This window comes from Trachypithecus francoisi, unplaced genomic scaffold (genome assembly GCF_009764315.1).
Source record: "Trachypithecus francoisi isolate TF-2019V2 unplaced genomic scaffold, Tfra_2.0 Lachesis_group6, whole genome shotgun sequence".
Classification (NCBI taxonomy): domain Eukaryota; kingdom Metazoa; phylum Chordata; class Mammalia; order Primates; family Cercopithecidae; genus Trachypithecus; species Trachypithecus francoisi.
Window position 1 is genome coordinate 39,544,694 of NW_022681471.1, and position 27,144 is coordinate 39,571,837.

At 43.2% G+C, this 27,144-nt stretch overlaps 1 protein-coding gene across 1 annotated transcript in view; it reads left to right on the forward strand.

Annotated features, from left to right (window-relative positions):
- Positions 1 to 23,992: 23,992 nt before the first annotated feature.
- The window catches only part of AMOT (angiomotin), a 68,346-nt gene continuing 65,194 nt past the window's right edge, over positions 23,993 to 27,144 (forward strand). Inside the window, 1 exon segment of the mRNA XM_033201270.1 lies at positions 23,993 to 24,479. The gene's annotated coding sequence lies outside the window, so the exon portion shown is untranslated.

The window sequence follows — 27,144 nt, forward strand, 5'->3', positions numbered from 1 at the left end:
CTGAAGAGAGGGGCCTTGTCCTCTACTTCTCAGGATAGCTGTGCAATGCTGGGTAACTCTTCTCTTTCTGCTCCTGCTGGATGTTTTGACTCTCTCTTTGCTTACTAACATGCACAGGACCTTCTCACTGATTAAAAAGACAACAACAATAAAAACATGACTCTGCCTTCCCCAATGTTTTATCATCAATCTTCTTCTTTTCTTACTGTATTCCTTTCCCTAGTAGATAATATTATCCAGTCTCAGGATTTCAACAATCAACTATGAAGATGGTTTGTAAATGGCAATCTCCAGCCCTGATTTTCTTAGAATTCTAGTACTACCTCGCAAAACTGCCCGATGATTTGCATAATTTTCTGTCATCTCATACTTGGCCTAGGAATAAAATCCCCCTCCAACGTCCAAACTGATTTTTCTCCCCTGACATTCTGATTTCTACTAATGGAGCATGAGTCTCCATATCATCATATTAAGTTCAGTTTATTTCAGCAAATATTGATTGGGTGCTTGAGACATTGAGTCCAGAAATCTTGCTAGCATATTTATTTATTTATTTTTATTATTATTATTATTTTGAGACAGAGTCTCACTCTGTCACCCAGGCTGGAGTGCAGTGGTGCAATCTCGGCTCACTGCAAGCTCTGCCTCCCAGGTTCACGCCATTCTCCTGCCTCAGCCTCCCAAGTAGCTGGGCCTACAGGTGCCTGCCACCACGCCTGGCTAATTTTTTGTGTTTTTAGTAGAGATGGGGTTTCACCATGTTAGTCAGGATGGTCTCGATCTCCAGACCTCGTGATCTGCCTTCCTCAGCCTCCCAAAGTGCTGGGATTACAGGCGTGAGCCACCGCGCCCGGCCCTTGCTAGCATATTTAAATCTTTCATTTTCTATGTGATTCAGTCTAACCTGAAGCTCAGTATGTTCTTCCTTTGAAATATCACCTGTATCCAAACCTTCCTCTCTATTCCCCTTGCCACCAACCTCAGCAGTCCCAGGACTCGTGTTCTTACTATGCCTGTGTTATTACAGCTTTTTGGCTAGTTTCTATGCTAGTATTTCTCTTTTCTCGATTGCAGTGGTTCTCAAACTTTGCTGAATATTAGGAATATCTGGGGATCTTTTTAAAATCTTAAGGGCAAGGCTATATCTCCTAACATCAGAATCTCTGAGGTTAGGAGCCAGACATCAGTATTTTGTAAATCTCCCCAGTTGATTTTAATGTGCAGTCAGGTTTGAGAACCCATGATTATTCCTCTCTACACACTATTGTCAGGACATTTACAAACACTGCTTCATTATGTAACTTACCGGTTCAGAAACCTTTAGTAACCCCCCATTTACCAATTTCAAGGCTCTTTACATTCTGATTCAATACTAGCTCATGAAACCTATGCCTTCCCACCTCAATGACCATCCACTGGCCTTTCCTCTGCTTATCAAAATCTTACTTGCCCTTTAACGTCCAGTTTAATTTTTAAAAAGAAGCGTTCCCCACTTTGGGAGGCCGAGGTGGGTGGATCACAAGGTCAGGAGTTCGAGACCAGCCTGGCCAATATGGTGAAATCCAGTCTCTACTAAAAATACAAAAAAAAAAAAAAAAAAAATTAGCTGGGCATGGTGGCACATACCTGTAATCCCAGCTACTCAGGAGGCTGAGGCAGGAGAATTGCTTGAACCTGGGAGGTGGAGGTTGTGGTAAGCTGAGATCGCACCACTGCACTCCAGCCTGGGCGACAGAGGAAGACTCCATCTCAAAACAAAAGCAAACAAACAAACAAAAAAAGCAGTCCCTAAGGAATCTAGACCACAGTGATTATCTCCCCTCTGGACACTGATAGCACTTTTTGCCTATATAGTCCTTTCCTAAGTATCACCTTGTAGTAATATGTTCTGCTCTTAAGTCTCATTTTCAAACTAGTTTGTATGGTTTTGAAGACATAGTCTACATCTACCATATGACCCCTACTGTACCTACTGTACAGTGCTGCAGCGCTATGAAAATTGTAGACATTCAATAAATACATACACTGGTTTATGTCCATCCAATCATAAAGAATATTTCAATCCACATGTAACTAATGTTATATGTTTGTGCCATGTTGTAATATAATAAAATTAGTCAGTATGCTTAATATTCTCTACTTTTTTTTTTTTTTTTGAGACGGAATCTCACTCTGTCACCCAGGCTGGAGTGCAGTGGTGTGATCTCGGCTCACTGCAAGCTCCGCACCCTGGGTTCACACCATTTTCCTGCCTCAGCCTCCCAAGTAGCTGGGACTACAGGCGCCCGCCACCACGCCTAATGTTTTTGTATTTTTAGTAGAGATGGGGTTTCACAGTGTTCACCAGGATGGTCTCAATCTCCTGACCTCGTGATCTGCCCGCCTTGGCCTCCCAAACTGCTGGGATTACAGGCGTGAGCCACTGCGCCGGGCCAATATTCTCTACTTTTTGTCAGTAGACAGAGGAACAGAAAAGAGGATATCACTTTGAGATGGGGCTGCTTTTGTTGAATACCTCCTGACTGAGTATATTCAAAGTATGTAAATAGACTGCATGTAATAAACCCAAGGGAGGATATTAACAAGTCAACATTTCCTGTTCACGCCGGGCGCGGTGGCTCAAGCCTGTAATCCCAGCACTTTGGGAGGCCGAGACGGGCGGATCACGAGGTCAGGAGATCGAGACCATCCTGGCTAACACGGTGAAACCCCGTCTCTACTAAAAAATACAAAAAAACTAGCCGGGCGAGGTGGCGGGCGCCTGTAGTCCCAGCTACTCCGGAGGCTGAGGCAGGAGAATAGCGTGAACCCAGGAGGCGGAGCTTGCAGTGAGCTGAGATCCGGCCACTGCACTCCAGCCTGGGCGACAGAGCAAGACTCCGTCTCAAAAAAAAAAAAATCTCCTGTTCACGTGGGAATGCTAATTCCATTTATCAAACAAAGATAGAAACATTATTCTTTTAGTCTGATCCTCCCTTTTTGGCTCCTCATGGCCCAAGACTCATCACTAGCGGAGCCAAGAAAAGAGCGAAAACCCTCCCACTGACCTTCGGACCAGAAAGTTAGGCTAACAATAAAGATTTTTATGTTCAGAAATGTTTAAATGGGCTATTTGTAACTGGAGGTAGCTATGGGTCACGTAAAAAGCAGGAGGCCTGGAGTCAGAGGAGATGGGTTCAAATCCCAGCTCTGTCACTAAATAGTTCTGTGACTTTAAGCAAGTCATCGAGCCTCTCTGAAACTCAATTTCGTCATCAGAAAAATGGGATGGGTAATAAATAGCATAGTGTTTGGGAGATTATTAAATAATACAATATATGTGACTGTCCCTAGCACATAGTAGGTACTCAATAAACATTAGCAGATTTGAATAAGAAGGCTAAAATAATCAGGCTGGGCACGGTGGCTCACGCCTGTAATCCCAGCCCTTTGTGAGGCCGAGGCAGCAGATCACTTGAGGTCAGAAGTTCAAAACCAGCCTGGCCAACATGGTGAAATGCCATCTCTACTAAAAATACAAAAAAATTAGCTGGGCATGGTGGCGGGTGCCTGTAATCCTAGCTACTTGGGAGGCTGAGGCAGGAGAATTCCTTGATCCCTGGAGGCAGAGGTTGCAGTGAGTCGAGATCACACCACTACACTCTAGCCTGGGTGACAGAGTGAGACTCTGTCTTAAAAAAAATAAAAATAAAAATAAGGCTAAAATATGTTATTTGTACATTTAGCATCAAATGCAAATATTTTAACAAAAGGGAGCCATCTAGCTCCCCAAGAATGTTCCATACATTTTTAAAAATGAGCGTCTTGGCCGGGCGCGGTAGCTCAAGCCTGTAATCCCAGCACTTTGGGAGGCCGAGACGGGCAGATCACGAGGTCAGGAGATCGAGACCACCCTGGCTAACACGGTGAAACCCCGTCTCTACTAAAAAAAAAATACAAAAAACTAGCCGGGCGAGGTGGCGGGCGCCTGTAGTCCCAGCTACTCGGGAGGCTGAGGCAGGAGAATGGCGTGAACCCGGGAGGCGGAGCTTGCAGTGAGCTGAGATCCGGCCACTGCACTCCAGCTTGGGCAACAGAGCGAGACTCCGTCTCAAAAAAAAAAAAGAGGGTCTTGTTTGGAAATAATTTCAAACTTAGAAAATTACAAGAATAAAACGGCACAAAGAATACTCACCTATACTTTACCCATGATAATAACCCTATTATAAACATTTTACCCCATTTGCTTCATCATTTTTATCTATCTAAATTTCCAAATCATTTGGGAGTAAATCACATACATCATGGCCTGTTGCCTCTAACTGCTTTGATGAATATTTCCTAGCTATGAGCATATTGTCTTACATACCACAGTGCAGTTAATAATTTCAGCAATATCAACATCAGTCCAATATTTTATCTAGTCTACTAACTCTTTTCCAGTTTTGTCAGTTGGCCCAATAATGTCCCCTAAAGGATATTGCTCCCCTCCTATACAAGATTCAGTCTAGGATAAGATATTTCATTTAATTGTCATATCTCTTTAACCCCATTTTATCTGGAACATTTCCACAGCAGTTCTTTGTCTTTTATGACAATGAATGTTCCATAACTTAAAATTAAAACTGAGTACTTTCACAAAGTATAGCAGTTAGGAGCATAGGCTCTGAGGCCAGGCTGGCTGAATTAGAATCCTACCCCTGCCACCAATTACCTGTGTGAACTTAAGCAAGTTACTTAATGTCTCTGTGCCTCAGCTTTTTCATAAAAAATGGGGCTGATAATGCTACTTCATGAGGTTGTTGTGAAGATCAAATAAATTAATACACACAAGACATTTGGAAAGTGCTTACCACATGGTAAGTGCTCAATAATGTTACATATTAATATTATTATTATTCCAATGCCAACTCAAACATACCCAAATTTACTGAGTACCTCTTACATGCAAGGTATTTTACTAAGACCAAGTCATATGTACCACACCAACTACAAAGTCATAGAATGTTGGACTTAAAAAGAGCTTAACGATTATGGGTTCTTAATTTTTATTTTTATCACAGCCCCCAGAGAATCTGGTAAAAATCTATAAACAGACTTCCCTGCCTGCCCCCCAACCCCAAAACACACACACACACACACGGTAGTGGGAATGGTTGTTCCCAGAAAGATATGTTCACATCCTAATCTCCAGAACATGTGAATGTGACCTTATTTAGAAAAAGAGACTTTGCAGATGTAATGAAATTAAGGATCTTGAGATGAGGTGATCATCTTGGATTATCCAGTAGGGCCCTAAATCAAATGGCAAGTGTCCTTCTGGGAAACAGAGAGGCAGGACAGAAGAGAAGGAAGCAATGTGAAAATGGAGGCAGAGACTGGAGTCATATAGCCACAAGTCAAGACATTCTGGCAGTTACCAGGAGCTGGAAGAGGCAAGAAACAGACTCTCTCCTAGAGCCTCTGGAGGAAGCTTGACCCTCCTGACCCCTTGATTTCTGACTTCTGGTATACAGAACGGTGAGAAAATAAATTTCTGCGATAATTTGTTATAGTAGCCTCAGTAAATTAATACAAATACACATATTCACTCACAATTTGGTAGACTTCAGCTAGTCTGTGGATCCTGGGTTGAGAAACCCTACTCTTATCCTACTTTATAATTACCAGTCAGGAACCAGATTCAGATAGATCCACAGCTAGGTATTGAACTAGAGGGAGGGAGGGCTGATGGTAGCAACCCCAAGGCCCAGATATGGGATGAGATATGGCTGATCTCAGGAAACACAACCTAACTAGCCAGGCCTAGCAAATCAAGGGACAGGGCTGGAACATTATCCCTGCACTTCATAGCGTCTCAGTCCTTCTTGCTTCCTCAAGAGCCGTCTTCTCCACCACCATCAATATTTGCAAACTAGAGAAAATAAACATAGTTACACCGAAAGAATTTGAACAAAGAACACTTGAACGAAGAAAGTAAACAAATCTTAAACAATGGGGAGGTTATGCCATTTGTCCAAGTAAATTAAGATATTGAAAATATGACCATTCAAAAAAAGATTGTACAAAGAAAGTTAGACAGAAAAAGTGAGAGCTTGACCATAATAGAGATCAAGCCCAAAGCTAGGTCTGGAAAAAGATTATGTTCCCTAAACTTAATAACCAAAAAATGCTGTTAGGAGCCTGGGTTCATCTGGGCCCTGTGAGTCAAATTGTGTCACTAAAAAGATGTGTTGAAATCCTAATCCCAGTACCTGTGAACATGACCTATTTTGAAAATAGGGTCTTTGCCAATGTAATCAAGTTAAGATGAGGTCACTGGGGTAAGCCCTAATCCAAATATGACTAATGTCCTTTTAAGAAGAAGAGAAGAACAATGATATCACTTGGACTCAGGAAGGGGAACATCACACACAGGGGCCTATCATGGGGAGGGGGGAGGGGGGAGAGACTGCATTGGGAGTTATACCTGATGTAAATGACGAGTTGATGGGTGCTGACGAGTTGATGGTGCAGCACACCAACATGGCACAAGTATACATATGTAACAAACCTGCACATTATGCACATGTACCCTAGAACTTAAAGTATAATAATAATAATAATAATAATAAAAAGAAGAGGAGAAGAAACAGAGAGACACACAAAGAGGAGAATGCCATGCAGAGACACAGAGACACACAGAAGGAAGACAGCCATGTAAAGATGGAGGCAGACATTGGAGTGACCCTGCCACAAGCCAAGGAATACCTGGGGTTACTCGTAGCTAGAAGAGCCAAGGAAGGATCCTCCCCTAGGAGCTTCAGAGGGAGCCTGGCCCTGCCAGCACCTTGATTTGGGGGCTTCGGGCCTCTAGAACTGTGACAAAATAAATTTCTGTTGCTTTAAACCACCCAGTTTTTCTCCCTTTCATATGGCAGCGCTAGAAAACTAATACCAGCCCTTACTTGGGAATCCAAAAGACATTTACTGAATAACTAACATGTGTCAGGCACTATGCTAAGCCCTGGGAAAATATAAAGATAAGACAGGCCATTTTCTTGCTTTAAAGCTGGCTTCAGTTTTCTATGATGGAGTAGGTAATTTCTAGGGCCCCACAGATGCCTTTCTCTGTCCTGTGACCTGCAACCATATCTAATTTTTGTCTTATTTGCTCATGTATGCAGAGTATGTAAGTGCTTTAAAGACAAGATGTCTCCTGGCATTTCTGACTACTCTGCTTAATATTTATCCAGGAACACAGTCATTCAGACAGCTCCTTCTTCTTTTTAAGGTTCCAAGGAAAGGGGAATGGGGAAGAGAAAAGGGAGAATGTTGCAGGATAGTTTTCATTTTATTTCCTGCCCATATCTTTCCTGGTAAAACCATATTACCAATGACATCTCCCCTGCTCTAAAATGAGGAGCTCCTCACACACTTTATCAAACTCTGTACATGGACCACACTGTGGCACTGTTTCATTCCCAAAATTGAATAAAATACACAGTTCACTTTATATCACAATATGAGGCCTTAACCTCATGGTTTATGGTGTGAGTGTCTGTAGGGTACACATTTAAGACCAATTAAAAGTCTACCTCACTAATGGAGCCTATGCCTCATCACTTGGAGATATTGTGCTGCTATTATGGGAAGTCCTTGGCAAATTGATGAAATAGGCTGTATTTACCTTGACTTGATTCCCATATTCATGATTAGAGATCCCATTTTCTATCATGCTCTACCTTCTCCCCTCTGTTTACCCTAGTAAGGTGCTTCTTACCTTAGGTCCTTCTCATATTCTTCCTTTGGCTGGCTACGGTAACTTATAACATGGTGACGTCTTGAGATATGATCCCTCAGAAGAGTCATTTATCTTTAAAGTGGGATATCTTAGAGATGAAAAAAACTCTAGAATCTAGCTTACTGTATTCTTCACATCAACCTTGTGAAGTGGATATTCACATGTTCATTTTAAAGAGAAGGAAACTGAGGACCAGGCAACTGAAGTGACTTGCCCACGGGCAGAAAGCAGGAATGCGTCAAAGTTAGAACAAGTTCTTCATGCCTCTCTGATTTCCAGTCGGTACTCTTTCTTCTATACCACACTGCCTCATTTGACATGTTACAGATGGAAGGAATGCCTTCTATGTGCAGGATTCTGCCTTGAGCCTTATGGGATGATGCAGAAAAGGGTACAGCATGTCCATGCCCTCTAGCAACTTAGAACCCATTTTCCATCAAATCGTGTCATGCAGGCAGTGCCTCAAAACCAGACTATCTCATACCTTATCTTGCCCAAGTCTAAAGGACTCTCATTCCGAGTCACTCAGGTTAGGGGAAAGGGGAAGGTAGTTAACGATGCTTTCATTCAGATGCTTTCTTGTGACCGAAAGTCTGAAAATATTTTTCCTTCTATACGCAATGTCTATTTTCCCCCTGGGTGGGCGGTAGCCTTCTGTTCACCTCCAGCATCCTGTTGTGCGCTACCCTCCCAGGAAGTCAGCTATTTCTCCTGGTTAGGCTGGACTGTTTCTCTGTTGGAACAGAGATTCCTATCTTGCCAGGGCTTGCCCTCTCCAATGATGGGCAGTTTCTGTGGGACCTTCAGTGTGACTTTTTCTCTGTTCATGGCATCCCCTAATGTTCCACATAACAACATCTTCCTCAGATTTTAAGTCCTCTGCCACCTTCATGCTTTCTTTGCTCTGTACCTATCAAACCTGCTGTTCTCCAGAAAGGGTCAGGTATCGGCCCTTTACATGTCACTTTGAACATGTTTAAATTCATTCATCTATCTATTCCAATTACAAATACTTTAAAGGATGTAGATATTGTTGATAGAAAAAAAAGACATGGGCCCTTTCCTTCAGATAACTAATTTTCCTTTGGAAGAGACAAACAGACCATTATAATATAATGGAATGTGATTCCTTTTCTGTTCGAAGTATGACTAAAGTACCATAGGGGCCACAGAGGAACATTTGACCCACACTAGGAGGGTTCAGGAAGGGTTTCTCAAGGAGGTGATGGTTAAGCTATCTTGAATGACAAGTAGTAAATAAGGAAGCAAAGAAGAGGTAAGAATTTCCAGAGAGAGAGTGTGCACACAGTATGTGCTAAGGCACTGGGGCAGGAGCAGGCACTTAAGGAAGGAAAAGCCGTTCTGTGTGAATGAAACACAAGGCATGAGTTGGAAAGAAGAGTGAGATACGCTAGAATGCTTGTGAGCCAAACTAAGGAGTCTGGGTTTTATCTTGAGAGGAATATGGGGCACTACTTAAGCCCTGTACATGGAGGAGTGGCAAGATTTAATCAATCACTAAAATATTCAATCAATATCTCTTCCTCACCACTCATATTTAATCAATCAGTAAAATATTTCAAATCTGTAAAATATCTCAAAGCTCTGAGATATTTTAGTGATTGATTATGCATGGTGAGGAAGAGGATTTTTGTAAATCTGTGTTTTGTAATCTCTCTGGGTAATTAGGCAATTAGTGGTACCATTCATGGAGATGAGGCATATAGGTAGAGGCAGAAGAGATTGATGGGTAGAGATGGAGGCAGATTATATGTTTGGTTTTTATATACTCTTTTTTTTTTCATACAGGGTCTCCCTACCTTGCCCAGGTCTCTATATTGCCCACTACTCACAGGTGTGATCCCACTAGTGACCAGCACTGTAGTTTTTGATCTGCTTCATTTCCAACCTGGGCTGATTCACCCCTCCTTAGGCAACCTGGTAGTCCCCAACTCCTGGGAAGTCACCATATTGATGCCAAACTTGGTGTGGACACCCAATCAGCATAGCATACTATGGCTCTGAACTCCTGGACTCAAGCAATACTCCCACCCCAGCCTCCTAAGTAGCTGGGACTTCAGATGTTCAGAAATGTTGAAGTGTTGAAACTAGCACCTGGCGGGTTTTATACATTCTAATTTGAGGTGCCTATCAAACATTCAGAGGGTTCCAGCAGGCAGCTTGATACATGGATCTTATAAGAGATCTAGCAGGTGGAATTATTAGCCACCACGTTCACTTGTCATTCTTTGAGGCCATAATACATCTTTGGCTTCTGAATCTTCAAGAGCAGCTACCGGAGCCATTTTTAAGGGAGAGAAACTTCCAGGTATCTTTTTTTTTTTTTTTTTGAGACAGAGTCTCGCTCTGTTGCCCAGGCTGGAGTGCAGTGGCCAGATCTCAGCTCACTGCAAGCTCCGCCTCCCGGGTTCCCGCTATTCTCCTGCCTCAGCCTCCCGAGTAGCTGGGACTACAGGCGCCCGTCACCACGCCTGGCTAGTTTTTTGTATTTTTTTTTTTAGTAGAGACGGGGTTTCACCGTGTTAGCCAGGATGGTCTCCATCTCCTGACCTCGTGATCTGCCCGTCTCGGCCTCCCAAAGTGCTGGGATTACAGGCTTGAGCCACCGCGCCCGGCCACTTCCAGGTATCTTTAAAACACTTTCATGGTCCTGCCACCTGCTGAATATGCACTGCCAGCCCAGTCTAGCTGCTCTTAACCCAGCATGGGTGTGTCGATTTGGCTGCAAAATCTGAGGTATGCAGCGGCTAAGGTATTTTTCAGAGGATGGTAAAAGACTCAAGGAAGTCAAACTTTGTATTTGTCAGTCTTTCTCCCTAGCTAAATAGCATGTATGCACCAAGGAGAACTGAACAGAATAAATAAGATATTGTATACTCCTGTCGTTAGTCTTCTTGGTTCCTAATGGTGTATAGTCTTCCTAGCCTCTTGTTTGTACATCCTCTAAACCATTCTGAAACACCACCAGGGTGCTCCGTGTAAAATACCACTCCCATCAGTCTCCAAAACTTCTAAAAGAACAAGTTTCAATTGCTGTAGTTGGCATTCAAGTTCCTCAAAAATTGGTCCTACTTTACAGAGCTAAATTTAACTTTTCCTAACCTCTAACAAATTATCTGCTCCAACCAGGCCAGGCTGCTCACTTGTATTGCAAACAATCCAAACTTTTTCTGATTATAAACCTTTGGTAATGCTATTATTCTATGAGGTTGGAAAGCTTTTCCCAACCTCTCTTCATAAAGTCATTCAAAGAATCTGCATTGAACACCTACTATGTACCTTCTTTGATACTCAAAGCTCATAATGATCTCTCTTCTCTATTACAGAAGGCATGGTTACTGTGACCGTTTATTCAGAATAAAGTAAGAGTTTTACATTTTTTAATATATGTAAATATTTACGTATATTAAAAATGAAAGCCATTCACTCATCAGGACTGTATCACGGAACCCCTTGAGTAGTTATTTAAACATTTTGTCTTTCCAGCTACACTGGAGTTTTTGGAGGTTTGGAGTCCAATTCTAGACTTCTTTGCACCCTACATGGCACCAATCACATGCTAGGTATCTAACAGTTATTCAGTAAGTATCTGTGTTTGGACTAATAGCTAATGTTCTTTGTTTGACTCTGGCAACATTCTTTAGGTGTGGCCTACCCTGGTAACTAGGAAGGTAGTGCACAAGGAAAACCAATGAGAGTAAGATTAAATTCAGCAGAAAATACATTTTAACAGAGAAGATTAGCCCTTCTGCTGAGTAAGCTGAGCTCTAGTAAACTGATCCTGCCTTCTTCCAAAGAGCTATGGAAATAAATCACCTTGTGGGCGAAACAGAGTTAGTCTCCATTTGCAGGGAGATTTTAAGTGTCTCCATGGTTTAGTCGTCCACAAAAATCTCCCCATATTTAACATCTGCTCTGTCTTCAAATTACCCTGAGCATTTTTCTGAGACTGAAAATCAGCAAGGAGCTCTCACTTTCCGAAGTGTCCACAAAAGCCAAAGGGATATTAATTAGAGGCAGGAGGGGAGGGAGCAGGGAGCTGGTTTTACCGAAGGAAGTTACTCGCTGGGAAAGAAATGAAATGTGAGTTCAGGAGGTAGAACAGAAAACTTTTAAACTCTCCATAACTAGACTGGGAACTGAATGCAAGGGATAGATAGAGATGGCAAAATGGGGCGAATAAAGTCAGAAATTTCTTGTAATCTTGGAAGAGAAGGTGATAGGGTTAAAACTGCTTCAAACTCTGTTTTTGGATACTAAGGAAAACTCTAGAAGTCAGCACACTTTTTCTGTAATGAACGAAACAGTAAATATTTTAGGCTTTGTGAGCTACATACCTATAGTCTCTGTTGTATAATCTTTAACAATCCCTTATACATATACATACACACATACACACATATAGAGAGAGACAGAGAGAGAGAGAGCTGAGGTTTCACAAAAACCAGCCACTGGTGGACAGTAGTTTTCCTGGTCTTGCTCTAGAAGATAGTGATATTTTGTGTAAATTCCAATTCCATTTCAACTTGAGGAATACTTACTGTGCACCTACTGCGAAAAGATCAACTGTGCAAAGCCAGTGGTGGAAGCCCTCTATGATAAATATAAAGAGGATTCTGAATGAGAAAAAGACTAAACCTGGCAATAAACTAATCAGGGTTCCTCAGCCTGCAATAAGACAACTACTTGGAGCAGGAAGAACTAGCTGGAGAGAGGGGCAGGTTTGAGTGAATCTAACAGTGTGTGCAAAAGCTATTCAAAGTGAAAAAAAAATAAATGCTGAGTGCAATTTGAGCAGGACACTGAGCATCTGGCCAAATTAAAGCTGGGGAACTCCCTCAGGAGATTTCAGTGCAGACTCGAAAGCAGTCTGGAAGCTGGGGTCAAGGAGAGAGGCAAATGCTGAGGGTGTTTTTTGACCACAAAGGCAGGGGAAGTCCTGGGTTTTGTAATTACCAACCAGCTGACACCACTTTGGGAATGAGTGAAATATCTGCAAAATGTAACTTACCTACCTGGGATCAGTCTAAAATATCTTATAGGGTAGACTCTGATGGATGTAAAGAAACTATGCCTGAAAAATTGGAGTCTGGGGACCCTGGGAGTTCTGGTGCAAGGAAGGAAGAGGTTGGAAATGTTCCCTTTTCCCCTTCCCCCACAATAACCACTTTTCACTAGAGAGGACAAAGCTGGCCTGAAGGTAGAAGCTACCTAGTATCTAAAGAGCACCTGACAAGAAGCTTTTGAGAAGCCAAGGGAGTGGCTCCCCCTAGATACTGATTGAAAAGACCTGAGGGCAACAAGTCTTAAGCCAAGATCAACATGTCAAGAAGATAGGAAGAACAATGCTTTCCCCACCCACCGATAGCCCAGGGCTAGAGTGTTTAAGAAGGAATCAATGCTTGGTGCCTAATGGGGGAGGAAGAGTTAGTATGGGTGGTAACCATGTTAACCACAGGTGTCCTGAAAATAACCATCTATTTCAGTTTCCAAGTTGTTTTCACAACCATTGTTTGATATAAAGCTCGCAAGCCAGTGAGGTACCAAGACATGAAAGCAGTTATTCTCTCATTTTTAACAGACAAGGACGTTGAGACTCAGAAGGGTTAAGATGCTTGCCCAAGTGTGTACAGCTTGTAAATTGCAACACTACAGTCAAATATCCTCCAAATCCAATGCTACTTTTACACCAAGGTGGGAAGTGACTGGCAAAGAACAACATTTTTAGGACAGGTGACCCTCTTGGGAGTTAGAGTGGGTGGAATGCAGATGAACAATGGAAAGATAAGGATGGTGGAGTCAGGAAAAACAAGGCTTTCAGAGGCCTGGAAGTTTAAAAGGCTTTTAAATTAAAACAGTTCTGATTCCAGAGTCTCTGTTCCAAGGAAACAGAGTTGAGTTTACAAAAAAAAATAAAAATAAAAATAAAAATTGAGGGCTACCTGGGAAAGCTACTGAGATGCAATTAGGATGGCTTGTAGGGGTTTTCATCTAAGGCAGAGGAATACTCTAGAAGAGCAATGACTTTGCCTGCTGACTTGACTACAGATGTTAGAAAAAAATAGCTTTGGCCGGGCGTGGTGGCTCATGCCTGTAATCCCAGCACTTTGGGAGGCCGAGACAGGTGGATCATGAGGTCAGGAGTTCGAGACCAGCCTGACCAACATGGTGAAACCCCATCTCTACTAAAAAAAAAATACAAAAAAATAGCTTTGATTTTGGACTTAAACAGAAAGTAGGATGGGGTATATAAAAGGATGATAAACAATTGATTTACACAAAAACCTGCATCACAAAATACATGTTTCCTTCATCCAACAAACAACTATGGGGTACCCACTACATGCCAGATAGTTTGTGCTAGGTGTTGGGGATACAGCAGTGAATTGAGACACTGTCTGTGAGGTAGGAGGCACCTACGGCTTAGTTGGCAATACAGAGAATAAATTGTTAAAAAACAATGTGATAAGTAATCTGATAGAGATAGGAACTAGGATGAGAACTGAAACCTAGGGAAAGGAAGGAAGCTAGTGGGACATGCACAGCTAGCCCAAGGCATACTATCTCTCCTTGAACACCTTGAGTTAATGCCTGCTCCATCCCTGGGGGAGAAGGGAAATAGTAATTAAAATGCTGGAAATGTGCTAGTATATGAAACATGGCACTTGGTGAAATTAACCACATAAAGTGTGAAACATAGTCATAGTTCTGTTGTTCTGCAATAAGGTAAAAACTGCAATTGAAAAAAATCAAACTAGATTCTATGAACCATGAAAAAATATGAGCAGCATCTTCTCCTTCCCCCATTCTGACACACTATGCTTCTAGAAAGGGGGCTATGGAACTAGAGGAGTGGGACATAGAATTTATGTTGAAAGTTCAACTGGTTAATGTCATCCATGTAAGAGTATGATGGGAGTGGTTGTAGGGGAATGTCATTAATCCAGATGCATGCTCTTTGATCTCCTGGAGATAACGAAGCAGGAAAGTTTATCCAAATAAACGTTAAGCCTACTACTGCTCAGGGCCACCCTGGACTACATTTTACCTCAGGAGGGATTGCTACTGAGGAAACCGTAGCAGAGAAAAGTACTGGTACTTAGAATGGAAAAACCCGTGCAAGCCACCTCCTATTACTATATTGCAAGAATCTCAAGTACTTTTTTCAAGCCACCTATTATTGTCCCTTGCATAGAAATTATCCAGTTTCACCTGAGTTTTAACAGATGGTAATTGCTTTATTAAAATGTAGTAATAGTAACAGCTAGTATTTATTGAGTACCTACCCAATTCCAGGACTGTAAGGATATCATGAATTATCACAGATCTTAAATATCTCCCCACTATTCCCATATCCCTCCAAAATATAAGTCCCACCCCATAAGGGCAGGAATTTTGCCTATTTTATTCACCAATGTGTCCCCAAGTGCTTAGAAAGTGTTTAACACATAGTGGATGCACAATACACATTTGTTCAACCAATCAATTAGAAAATTGAGACTTGAGAAGTGATTTATACAGGGTCCCACAACCAGCTGTATCTGGGGAATTTAGTACAGTTCTATTTGATTCAAAATCTTTGTTTCTTCCACTATGCTTGGCTCACTTTTGGTAAATCTAGTACTACTTCACAGTTCTGATGGGGGAACAGGAAGTGACAACATCTGTTAAGTCATCTGGAACCATCTTCTTGCCATCACAGGCATTGAGTCAGTCAGTCACACTTTACTCCCTAGCACTCATGCCTGCACTGTCTTTCTCATTTGCTAGTACCAAATAAACACTCCACCTTTGGCTTAAAGCATTCACACCCACATTTCCTAGATATATTTCAAAACTCCCCATTTTACACCAAGATCAAATAACTGGGGGGGGGGGAGGGGACGCGGGTGGGCAGGAGGATGCCACTTCAGCTACAGCTTCCCACTCCAGCATTCAGAAAACTTGTCAGCATTCTGACAACGGTTAGCAGTTAACAGTTGCAAGGAACCCTGGAGATCATCCAGTTCAATGCCCTCACCTAGTGTAGGAATAGTTTTAAAAATTACAAATTCCTTAGGAGGTAGGAAAGAGGTGCCAGGGGGTGTACAGAGCTGCAGGGTACGCATGAAGCCTCTTCCTGGACCTGATATTTTCTAGACTGGGAAACAAAGTTAAATAATTTACATATTCAATATTTTAAATATTATTTTATATTAGAACTACTTCCAATATAGTTTATCATGTAGAATGCACAATTCACATAAATGTTTAAAGATAAACAAGAAAAGGGAGTGTAAGTTACCACTCAGGGAATATTTCCCTGAAAAGATGACATTTAAGTTGAAGCCTGAGAAATGAATTGAATTAGTGAGGTGAGGAGTGGGGAGAGTGGGGCTGAAGATGGGGTATGCAGAAGGAGTGGTGTGTACAAGGGTTCTAAGGCAGGGGAAAAATGTGGAATTAAAAGAGCAGTAGGCCTGAGTGTCCCTGGCCCGTGCTCACAGAGCACATGTTCTATTATCTTGCAATGTCCTGCAGCAGCACCTCCTAGGAGTCTGTCTTTCCACTCACATCCTGCCAAACCCCTGTGAGAATCTTGGAGGCAGGAGGTCCAACATCCAGAACTGAGATGCCTACGACTGCCCCATACCACCCCAAATTCCCTAGCCAAGATCAGGAAGCCAGGAACATATAACTGTCATTTGCTTAAGGGTTTTCAACACTCTTACTAAAAACCATTCACTGGCCTGGTGCAGTGGCCCATGCCTGCAATCCCAGCACTTTGGGAGGCCGAGGGGGCGGATCACCTTCGGTCAGGAGTTCGAGACCAGCCCGGCTAATATGGTGAAACTCCGTTTCTACTAAAAATACAAAAAATTAGCCAGACGTGGTGGCACGCGCCTGTAATCCCAGGTACTCGGGAGGCTGAGGTAGTAGAATCGCTTAAACCCGGGAAGCGGAGGTTGCAGTGAGCCGAGATTGCCTGATTGCACTCCAGCTTGGGCAACAAGAGCGAAACTCTGTTCAAAAAAAACATTCACTGGTTTAAATTAGAAACTGCTGGTAGAAAAAGTAAACTCTAGTCAGTCCATTGTACAAAATATTATCAGTAATAATATCAGCTAATATTTGTATGCAACTGTCATTTTACCTTTACAACCATCCTCTGAGATAGATGCCGTCATTTTACAAAGGAAACCAACACTCAAAATTTGCCTGAAGTCACATAGCTAGTGAGCAATAGAACGAAGACTATGAAACTAAGTCCTTTTGGTGCCGAAGCCTATAGCTTAGCCTCACACTGCCCTGTGGAGCAGATTTAGTAGAGAAGAGCGATTGTGAGGGCCTTACAGCTAGGTGCTTTTAATTTCTATAAGCCACCAAGCAAACCCATTGTCCCACACCCTGAATGCCCTAAGAAGAATGAATGGAGGGGCATGAAGACATAAACTGTGTTAAGGGACTACTATATGCCAGGCATCATGATAGGACCTCTAAATGTGTTATTTCATTTAATCGTCAAAGAAATCCTTATGGTGGAAAAATTATTATCCTTATTTTACAGATGAGGGAATTGCAGTCCAGGGTGGTTAAGGAATCTGCCTCATTGGTAAGTAGTGGAGCTGTGACTTGAATCCTGGCTTAGGTAACCCCAAAAGTCTATACCCCTCCCGCAGAGCACACCAAGGATGGCTTACTATTTAACCCTTCCCAGGTTAATATTTGCACTTTAACAAGGGTCTTTCCTGTGTGATTTTCACAAGACAGTGGCAGACCTGAAGAGAAAGCTGATTGGGGCCTGCAAGGTGGGTCTGCCTTAAATCACACTGGAATGGCATTGACCTGCCTTCTCCCTGGAGTTCCTAAAGTGGGGCAGCAAGCCAGAGAAGATAAATCTCTACTGCAGTCACAGCCTTCTTCTCCCCCAACTGGGATAACAATTCTCAGACACTCTGGCAACTACAGAAACAGAGAGAGCTCTGAATCAATCAAGAGTTTATTTGCAAAGGGTAATGTCAGAGGATGAACTTCCTCTAAATCCTGCTAACTCTGTACATTTAACGTGCTTACTGGCTCAGGAATTTGATTTTCCTCTGACTTGCTTTCAGAGATTTGTTTTTTACCATTGACTAAATTATATTTTCCCTCTCAGCCCACCACCTTCCAGGGTACAGACTGATGTACGTTCCTCAGCCTCCCTACTTTCCTCTTGCTCTGGCTAACCCAGGAATTTGCAAATAAACCCTACTGAGAAGTATGGACAGTCTGGGCCTTTCCAGAAACTCAAGCTGCTGAAGGAGATATGGTATTTAGTTAAGCTGAAGTGAATCCCTGCATAAATCATAAAGAGGCGAGCCCAGGTTACTCAAACAAGACCTTAGGAGGTGTTTGGGGAATAGACTTGTAGGCAGCTTTATTTTTCTGCAGCCGATTTACTTCCAAAATGCTGGGGCCCACAAATACCCCAGGAGTAACTTGGCTCCCAAACGCTGGAGCAGGTCTTGGCCTTGGAGCACAGTTCTAGTGTTGTTTCCTGAATTCCCACATTGCTGTTTTCCACACATGGATCGGGCTTCAAACTTCCTGTGTCTGGACTGTGTGTGCATGCGTGTGTGTGTGTGTGTATGTGTGTGTGTGTGGTTGTGAAGGGTGGAAGGGGGGAGGGAGGGAATCCAGAAGGAAGATCATTTAACTGAAGTCTTGTATTGCATATATGTCCCTTTGTTCCTTTCTTGTTCAGATAAACCTGCTATTTTCTGATAAGCTGGCTTTTGCATGTACAGGGCTAGTGTCCTTATGAATAAATAGGAAGCTGACTTTTGGAGGTGTTCTGGAGAAGGCTGTTTCTCAACGTTTGTCTTTGGAGGGATTAAGAGGGACAGTTATGCATAGAGACATAAATCCTTAAGATTTATTTTTGCTAGTATATGTGCTTGCCTCTGCTTTTGTTCATAAATGCATTTAAATCATTTAGTTGTTCACTAGGCAACTAGAGGAAGATGTGCACATTCCATACTCCTAGTTCACTTGGTAAGTGGGAGAGAATGCCATTCAGTGCAAAGCACTATGGTTTTATCATCTTTCCTTCAAGAAGAATCTAGCCAGGGATTGGGAAATAGACCATAAGGTATACATTGCTTCCCATTTTTCCTGTACATTGGACAAAAATATTGCACACAAAGGGAAGACTTTTTAATTAAGACATTTATTAGTTGGCAACATGAAAAACTGGAGATTTTATATTAAAAACATTTGACTTCTGGTTTCTCTTGAAAACTCAGAAGCTGTGGTCACATTGGACTGCATTTCCCTGTAGTGGCAATCAGGCTGCCCCTTTCCCATGGGTTCTGCCTTCTTGCAACCCCTATCACTGGCGTTGTCTCCTGACACTAAGCCTAAGGATTATTACCTTGTGTGTGTGTGTGTGCATGTGTGTGTGTGCGTGTGTGTGTATGGCAAGAGATACATAACAAAATTTACCATTTTAACAATTTTTAAGTGTACAATTCAGTGGCTTTAAGTACATTCAAAATATTACACAACTATCACAATTATCTAGTTCCAAATCTTTTCATCATCCCAAACAGAAATTGTACTATTAAACACTAACTTCCCACTCCCTCTCTCTCCAGTCCCTGACCACCACTACTCTACTTTCTATCTCTATGAATTTACCCATTCCAGATCCCTCATGTAAGTGGAATCATACAATATTTGTCCTTTTGTATCTGGCTTATTTCATTTTGTGTAATGTTTTCAAGGTAGACATTTGATTTTTTTCAATGGACTTTATTTTGTACAGCACAGATGTTGATTTTTATTGTGCAATAAAGGCATATTTTGAGAAAAAAAATAAAGGTCGGCCGGGTGCGGTGGCTCACGCCTGTAATCCCAGGACTTTGGGAGGCCGAGGCGGGCAGATCATGAGGTCAGGAGATTGAGGCCATCCTGGCTAACACGGTGAAACCCCTTCTCTACTAAACAAAATACAAAAAACTAGCCGGCCGTGGTGGTGGGCGCCTGTAGTCCCAGCTACTCAGGAGGCTGAGGCAGGAGAATAGTGTGAACCCCGGAGGCGGAGCTTGCAGTGAGACAAGATCACGCCACTGCACTTCAGCCTGGGCAACAGAGCGAGACTCTGGCCCAAAAAAATAAAAAATAAATAAAAAATAAAGGTCAAACAGGACAGGTAGTTTGGGATGAGGAATCTTGACTTCTGAGCTTAAAATGATCCTCCTTTTTCCATATCGTTATATGGAGGTTTTTAATGTATAGTATCTTGGCAACCAGTGTCTTTACACAGGTGTTTTACAGCTAGTGGTTAATCTCCTGGTCTTCCCCAGAGGGCTTTCTATACTTTATAGTCAGGATATGAAGACACAGGGATGCTGTGGGGATTAGTCAAATGTGTGTGGCACAGTTTGTTGTAAAAACTAACTCTCTGGAACTAGTTTTCACTCTCTGCTCTTAACTTCCACAGCTTTTACTGTCAATACCATTCATTTGGCACTTAGCACATGCTTGTTAGTTGTCTTTTTATATCCTTGAAGGCAGGAGCTAAGTCTCATGCCTGTTTTTTCAGTCTTGTCTATAATAGCAGCTCAATCAATGTTGTTGATGTTGGCCTCCCCCTCCCCCTCTCTTTTAAGTAGCGCAGGCAATGCATAGCTTTAAATCCAAACTCAACTCGGTTTAAACAAACTGAAAGGTTTTTAGGGTGAAAACAAAGAAGTCTTGCGTGGCAGGATAGAAGGCTTGGAACACCTGGGTTAAACAGAAGTGCCAAAAAACTGTTTGCCACAGGTTAAGAAGTGACTTGCACACAGCGTGACTCACCATTAAGTTCAGAGTTCTGCTAACTCTACTCCATCAAAATTTGGAGAAGAGTAATAACCAAGCAGGGTTTGAGGAGTGGATGTTAAAGGAATTAAGTGTTTTAGAGGTTTCCATTGCTCCAGTCCATGCTCCACAGCACTGTGGGGAAAGGAAAGCATGTTAGAAAAGTGTTTTGAAGGCAACTTCAAGACTAGGGGCAGGCATACTACAAATGTAGCCACCGGCCTTTGTTACCAGGATTTTTTAAAAATAGCACCTTCCATAGTAGCAAAATATGGGAAATAGCCCAAATTTGCCTCCATTTTTTTTTTTTAGAGATAGAGTCTTGCTATGTTGCCCAGGCTGACCTTGAACTCCTGGCCTCAAAGGATTCCCCTCCCTCAACCTCCCTAGTAGTTTGAAGTATAGGCATGTGTCACCACCATGTCTGGCTCCCAAATCCCCATTTAATAAGGGGATGAGTCATGAGTAAAGGAATTTTGGCACAGCTATGCAATAGAATACTAAGTTATAATAAAATAAATAAGGTAAACATAGTTATCCTGAGATGGAAGAATATTTCAAATACATTGTTGAGTATAGAAATGCAAGGTGTGCCATGATTAATAATTCTACTTGTAAGGAACAAAAAGGGAATATGCATTCATGCTTGAATATGCAAATAATCTATTTGGAAGATGACATACAGTCATAAAGAGAATGGGACTAGGGGAGCAGAGTGGTGGAGAAGAACTTTTTCACTGCAGTCTTTCAGTACTTTTTTGTTTGGTGCTTTTTTTGTTTTGTTTTGTTTTGTTTTTTGAGACGAGTCTCGCTCTCTGACCCAGGCTGCAGTGCAGTGGCGGGATCTCAGCTCACAGCAACCTCCGCCTCCCAGGTTGAAGTAATTAGCCTGTCTCAGCCTCCCGAGTAGCTGGGACTACAGGCGCGTGCCACCACCAGCGGCTAATTTTTGTATTTTTAGTAGAGACGGGGTTTCACCATATTGTTCAGGCTGGTCTCTAACGCCTGACCTCAAGTGATCCACCCACCTCAGCCTCCCAAAGTGCTGGGATTACAGGCGTGAGCCACCGTGCCCAGACCAGTACTGTTTTATCTGAATTCTTCCATGTGCATGTTTAACTTTTTTCACTTGGACAGCATTGATTTTAACAAATATCCTGTTCCATTGTGATTGGTAGGGTAGTAGTCCTGCAGCATATACCTGCCCCCCACATCTAGCTCTCCTGTCTACTCCAAATAACAAGGCTGAAATACTCTTTCCTTGCTTCACAAACCAGGTGTCTCCATATCTTGAACATTCAAAAACTCCCTTTCTCCATGAAAAATCACCCAAATAACCTCACTTCATATATAAACAGAACCATAACGAGAATCATTTTGTGCACACTCCTGCTTCTGAATCTTTCCACAGCTCCTAGCAGAGCATGCTGCACACTCCATGACATGCAATCGTCCACTACTTTTCCTGCAGTCAGAGTTGGATTCTGAGCCCCTATTTACTGTGTGATAGTGTTTCCTTTAAGCACACTTCCTCTTGCATGCCCTGATCCATGGCCCCCCAGATGGCTCCCATTAGGCAGGCTTGAATTGGATGTCACTCTTTCATTGGCATGAGTCATTATAATAGCCTTGCGCTGTCAAGGCCTTTACATTTAGGCTTGTTTCCTACTTGAAATGTTTTCTAGGAAATATGGATCTGTAGAGAATGGTGGTTTCCATGGTAAATGTTCCTTCATATTTGTTTTCTCAAGTTCACTTCGGAGATACACAGCATGATTTCCTCTTTCACTACCAGAACCACAATAGCTTTAAGTTGTCATGAAACTGTTGAACTTTAAAAAAGAAATCTCACCCACCCTGCTTAGAAAAGGGGTAATTTATTATTCTAACTGCAGGGAGTCAACTTCATATCCACCCCAAAATGTAGGAAAAGAGTTGACTTTTTAAAATAAAGCCACAAAACCTACACGACCTTGGATGTAAATGCTTAAAACAGATGAGCAGAATATTGGTCCCCTAACACATCTAAGACTCTCCATTATGTGTCATACACAAGTAGGAACACATACATGTGTGGAGTGCTTTATAGTTTTCACACACATTTTCACACCAGTGCCTTTACGTTAATAGGGCATGTCTTATAGCATTTATTTACAGGTAGGAAAATCAAGGCTGAGAAGTTAAGCCACTTAACAGAAGTCACATAATTAGCTAGTAAGTGCCAGGACCCCAAATGAATTCTTCCTTTGGTTCCAAATTCCGTGTTATTTTGCTACCCGGACACTGTTTCTTTGTGCCTTCGTTTTCCCAGATGTAAAATGGTAGATTTTCCGTGTCCCAGGATGCTGTTCTCAGCCCTCTTTTGTTTTTAACCAATGTCAGTTTTTTTTCGCAGCCAGCAGAACACCACAATGACACTTCATGTACTTTCCCCCTCCTGATTTAATGAATTAAGGGGGAAGAAAAGTTACCTATTCGCAGAGAGCTGGACAGTACCATAAACATAAAGGCGTACCAGAGTCGACCGACACACTGTTGCATTCTTTTATGAGACTGAGAAATAAAGCGTCTCATCTTTCTCTTCCCAGCAGTAGCTGGGGTAGAACACAGAACTACACAATAGTCTCTTGTTTAGTTTTATTAATTTTGAGGACGGGTGGGACAAAGGGACCAGACTGGCGACTCCAGGGCCCAATCGCAAGCGTATACTAGGCCAGGCCGGGCCAACCGGTAGCTGCAAAAGAATGGTGGGCGGGACTTACGCTTCAGGGGCCCACTCCGCCCAGGCCGGCGGTACCAGCCCGCCAAGGGGCGGAGCCTCTGCAGAGCCCCGCCCACGACCCCCTCCTCTCTCGCCCCTCAGCTTCTGCGGCCCGCCAACTGGAGAGGGGCAAGCGCCCGGGGTGGGGGAGCGGAGGAAGAAAGGAGGGTGTCTCGCAGAGCTGTGACCTGGGTGGGGGCCTACTGGTAATAGGAAGCAAGAGGGGAAGGAAAACGAAGGAGCACTGCTCTTTCCTGCATTATTTTAAGCAGGCTTTGGTGGAAGGTGCTTTTCAGCATTTCTATTATTTGTTTTTCTTCCTCCCGCAGTGGGGCGGGGAGCTGCACTGCCTCTCCCACGCGACTATGCCGCGCAGTTGCCGCAGATTATTATTGTAGTCTTTTGCAAAACCCTTTCCTTCTTCCCAGCCAGTCACGGCGCAGACTCTCGCGGCTACGGCAACCGAGTCGTGCCCTCTAGTGGGAAGGCGAGAGCGAGGGTCCCCTGCTTTCGCCCGAGCTCCCGGACCCCGCGGTTCAATTGTTTGAAACTTCCCCGGCCCCGCCTCTCTTCCGCGCTCCCCCTCTCCTCACTTCCAGGGTCCAGGCAGGCTCCCGCCCTTCTTTCCCCGCCCTCTACTCCGCCTTCCTCCCTAGTCCACCCCCCCGCCCTGCTCCGGGGCGGTCCTAGCCGCTCACCGCAAGAAGAAAAGCCACCCGTTCGTCCCCCTCCCCTACCTCCCATCCTTGCCCAGGAGCTGCTTGGCAGTCACGCCCCTTCCTTCCGAGGAGCTTTCTGGCTGCCTAAACTGGTAGACCCCCTGAATTACTCCTCCGTCTCCTCTCTCTTTCGCCTCCTCTTCTCTTAGTTCTCTCCGCCTCCCCCTCAACTACCACCACCTCCAGTCAGTCTCGCCTCCGACCATCCGCCGCTCCACCCTCTGGCCCGGTATCCTGCCTGTCCACTGCCACCAAGGAGAGCCCGGACGGAGCAGCGAGGAGGGGAGCAGCCAGGAGTTGGGGCTTCCCCCCTGCCCATCCCTGGCCTCTGGCCCGGGACCGAAGCCACTTGAGCGAGCAGAGAGTCGTCACCTTGTCTTCGTTGCCTTCAGGGGTAGGAGACGCGTGGTTACTTTTCGCGGGGAACTGGGGCAGGAATCCATGGTGGCATGAACTTGGTCGTGCCCTCGGCGTGAGTGAATCGATCTAGGCGCGTGTGGGAATGTCCGTGTGTTCTACTTTCTTTGCAGCTCGCCATTAGTTTTTTGGGATGTGCAGCAAGTTAAATCGGTTAGAGTGTGCGCTGCTTTCCCGTCCTACTTAGGTGAGGAGATGCTAGTGGGTACCACTACTAGATGGTACTTTTACTTCCTTACCTCCTGGGGTTCTTGTGGGTCTCTAGGTAATTAATCACATGGAGGAGCTAAAGACCTGAGGGAAGCTGAAATCTACATTTAGCCCAGCATGCATGTCAGTGCTTATCTCAGATAACTAGATAGGTTTCTCCTAAGTGCTTAGGCTTGGGGTGGGGACTCACACTCCCTGAGGCGGGAGCAGGAGGGGTAGGACTGTGAATTCTTGAAGTTTTAAAGTCTGTGTAAACTAAAACACAAGGCTACTCTTTGAGATGTGTGGTGGCGTTTGTGGTGCCTGTGGTGGTGATAGTAATGGTGAGGAGGGAGTTGCTCCTATCTGCTTAGAAGATCCAAAGATGTCAGTAAATAGTTTTGGGGGATCAGGCAGGTGTCTTGAGGGTCCAAGCCTGGGCCACGGCACGTTGGTGCTTCAACAGTAAGATGGGCTTCGTGGGTATGTGAAAATGAAGAGAAAGAAAAGTGGGAGGGAAAATAACAGTCTTCAATAGACTGTGAGCAGTTCCTGGTAAATTGCCACTAATGATAATATAATAATTGCATAAAGGGACTAAATAAAATTAAATGAGCAAGGAAAGAGAAAGTTGGTGAGAAACAGGATTTTCAATCTCTAGTGTATGTTTTAGAACGAATTTTTCAACAACCTGGGATGTTTAGTTCAGTTGTCCTCCCTCCCTGCCATGAAGAGTGGAAGTTGGGAGGCAGTTTAAAACTTTTATGAATATAACCCTCTTCTCCCATTCAGAGAGGAAGATAATTAGTCACCATAATCTTCAATGATGAAGGGCTAAGGGTATTTAAGTCTCCTTGAGCTAGGCTTTGTGAAAAGTTCTTTCTCAGGCCAGCCTTTGTGAAGCCTTCTCAGTTAGACCTTTCAGCACCCTCATTTAGTAGCTAAGAACAGTTTGAAATGCCATTTTGAATGTGGTATACATTTTCATCCATCTCCCACCTATCTTCAGTTGGACAAGTGCGTCAAGGTTGTAAGTGATGGTGTTCAAAGACTTATTACTGAGATGTCCTTAACCTATTGCTTATTTGGGAACACATTATTTACGTCCATTTAAAAATAACTTTGGTTGATTTTAATGAGGGAAAGGAAAGTAGGAAGGTAAAGAAGGAACGTTACAGGGTGACAATTTTAAAGGCTATCCTGTTTCAGATCAGCTGGGAGGGAAAAGCTGGCCTGACTACACTACATTTTATAACTAGCCTGGGACATTTTAACAGCCAGGTGGTTGTAGAGTAGTTGCCTCTATTTACAGATGATAACTCAGGTTCCAACTATTCTGTATGGATTTATCCGGCGTCATTGACAGACACTTTCTGGCACTACATCATACTTCATTTTAAATTACTTCTTCCTTGGAAAAGTTTGTGACTTTGTAAAATTGAAAGTGCTTTTTCTACCTTCATGGTCTAGATGTGAAGTAAGCCTCTGACCACAATTGGATGTGGAGTCACTTTTACATGAAATTTGCAGATCTGTTTACCTATTTAAAAGATTTTAGAAAGGGAATTTTAATAATTCGTAGTTGATGCAGTTTTGGATTTGGAAATTAAAATCTCATTTCTGGTTTATGAATTTGGATTTATTAGACTAATTCCCAAGTAGGACATTTGTAGAGTTGCTTTTTCTTTCTGAGGTTTTGTAAAGACCGCATCAGACTCTAGAATGCTTTAAGAATAGCCTAATCAGAAGGCAGGGGGATGGATACTATGACCTTGAGGTCCCATTGAGTGCCAGAATTCTAAGTGGGTACATCTGCTTCTGTGCCTCTCCCAAGAGCCCTCTCCCAGGGCCTGCGCCTTCTTTAAAAGGGTGTCTTTGTAATTAAGCGGCCCTTCTTCCCCATCCCCCTTTCTTCCTTTGATCCAGCTTTTTAAGGCCTTTTTTTCCATTTGGAGACAAGAGGGATTTCTCACACTTTCCTGTTCCCCTCTTAACGCTTCTTTTCCTTTACCCCAGAAAAGTTGCCTGAAGTTCTCAGGATGGTTAGAAGTTGTTTTGTTTTGTTTGGGGCGTGGGGGTGGAGTGGAGGAGTTGTTACCAATGAGGAGAAATAGAGGATATATTCCCTCTTGGGAAATGCTTGCGACCAGGTAGCCTCCTCCATGGAGACTGAGCATTTGGAATGCATGAGAACAGTCTATTCTTGGGGACTGTCTGGTAGAAATTGTCCTTTGCACCCATTAAGCCCAGCTTAAACACACTGAAAGGGGTGGGGAGAGGTGTGTGTGGTCGTAGTGGAGCCTTTTAGGATGGTAAATGGGTAAATGTTTCCAAATCTCCTATTACATCATCTCTTTCTCCCATGGATTCAGTAGGTTTAGTGATCTGCTTGACAAGTTAATTAGCTGGGGACTAAACCAATTGTTTAGAATTGTGATCCATTGATTTCCTGT